The sequence below is a fragment of the Platalea leucorodia genome, assembly GCF_965183815.1.
Source record: "Platalea leucorodia genome assembly, contig: HAP1_HAP1_SCAFFOLD_225, whole genome shotgun sequence".
NCBI lineage: Eukaryota > Metazoa > Chordata > Aves > Pelecaniformes > Threskiornithidae > Platalea > Platalea leucorodia.
In genome coordinates this window covers 77,287-79,170 of record NW_028121336.1, presented here as the reverse complement: position 1 = coordinate 79,170, position 1,884 = coordinate 77,287, and positions in this window count along the sequence as shown.

Genomic DNA, 1,884 nt, shown 5'->3' with positions numbered 1-1,884 from the left:
TCCCAGCTTTCCTGTAACCTGTGGGGCTGTGGGCAATGCAGTCTGTGGGGCTCGAGAATGAGCTGAATCTCCCTTCATCAGATGCCATCATTAGGACCCTTGGCTATCTCCTTGAGGATTCCTTCCAAGCTGTGAGCTTCCCTCCAGGATGCAAACCTGCCCTATAGCACCTTTGTGTTATCTGAAGGCACCATGGAGAAGATCAGAGATGCTACGACAGAGAAGATGCTGTTGGGTTTGTGAAATGAGCCATGTGTGTCCTGGGCTAGAAGTGGGGTGCTGAGACCTTAGGAGAGGGTGAGAAATTTAGTGGTCTGCAGTGGATACCTCTGCTCACAGCAGCGCTTGGTGGCTTTTCAGGGTAGTATGGGAGTGTGATCACCCTCCAGCTCAGAAAGGTGCAAGCCCAGAGAAGCTGGGAACAAGACGGATAAAAAGAATGGCTCTCCTCACTCTGCACTAAGCCACAGGCACTCCTCCTGCCTCGCAGGACTCCCTCTGTTCTCCCTGAGTGCAGCACAAATGCTGAGGCTTTCTGACATCCAAGAACACTCCCCAGGGTACGAGGGGAGGAGGAGGTGTAAAAAACCCCAACCTCTCAGACTGCCTTCTGCCACCTCACTTCCTTATCACTGGGAGTGCAGAAGCTGACAGCCCCTTCTGCACTAGGAGCGGTTTCATGAGACAAGGTCGAACACCAGGACTGGCCCCTGCCCCCACTCTTCCCATGAACCCACTGCTGCAGAGCAGGGCTGACCTCTCGGCAGCCAGCGGGCAGAGGCCCTGCTCCTCATGGCACATTCAGCCAGCACCAACCAGGGCTCCAGCCACAGAGCTGAAGGAAGGTCTGCTAGAAAAGGAAAAGGGCATCTGCATGTAGCAGGGCGAGGGTGTATGAGATATGGCTTTGACTTTGCTCAGAGAAGTCTCCCCTAACTTGTCACTGTTTTTTCCTTCTTGGACAGTGCCCATGCCCATAGACAGCAAATGTTCAACAGCAGCTCCATCACTGAGCTCCTCTTCCTCATGTTCACAGAGACGTGGAAGCTGCAGCTCTTGCACTTCTGGCTCTTCCTGGCCATCTGCCTGGTTGCCACTCTGGGCAACGGCCTCATCATCATTGCTGTAGCGTGCAACCACCACCTCCACATCCCCATGTACTTCTTCCTGCTCAGCCTCTCTGTTCTCGACCTGGGCTCCATCTCCACCACTGTTCCCAAATCCATCGCCAATTCCCTCTGGAACACTAGGGCCATTTCCTATGCAGGATGTGCTGCCCAGCTCTTTCTGTTTGTCTTCTTGGTAGGAGCAGAGTATTACATTCTCACCATCATGGCCTATGACCGCTACGTGGCCGTCTGCAAACCCCTGCACTATGGGACCCTCCTGGGCAGCAGAGCTTGTGTCCACATGGCAGCAGCTGCCTGGGGCACTGAGTTCCTCTATGCTCTCCTGCACACTGCCAATACATTTTCAATCCCCCTCTGCCAAGGCAATGCTGTGGACCAGTTCTTCTGTGAAATCCCCCACATCCTCAAGCTCTCCTGCTCACACTCCTACCTCAGGGAGATTGGACTTATTGTATTTAGTGGTTTTCTTTTTTTGGGATGTTTTATTTTCATTGTGCTGTCCTATGTGCAGATCTTCAGGGCCGTGCTGAGGATCCCTTTTGAGCAGGGATGCCACAAAGCTTTTTCCACGTGCCTCCCTCACCTGGCTGTGGTCACCCTGTTTATCAGCACTGGCATGTTTGCCTACCTGAAGCCTCCCTCCATCTCCTCCCCATCCCTGGATCTGGTGGTGGCAGTGCTGTACTCGGTGGTGCCTCCAGCAGTGAACCCCCTCATCTACAGCATGAGGAACCAGCAGCTCAAGGGTGCAGTG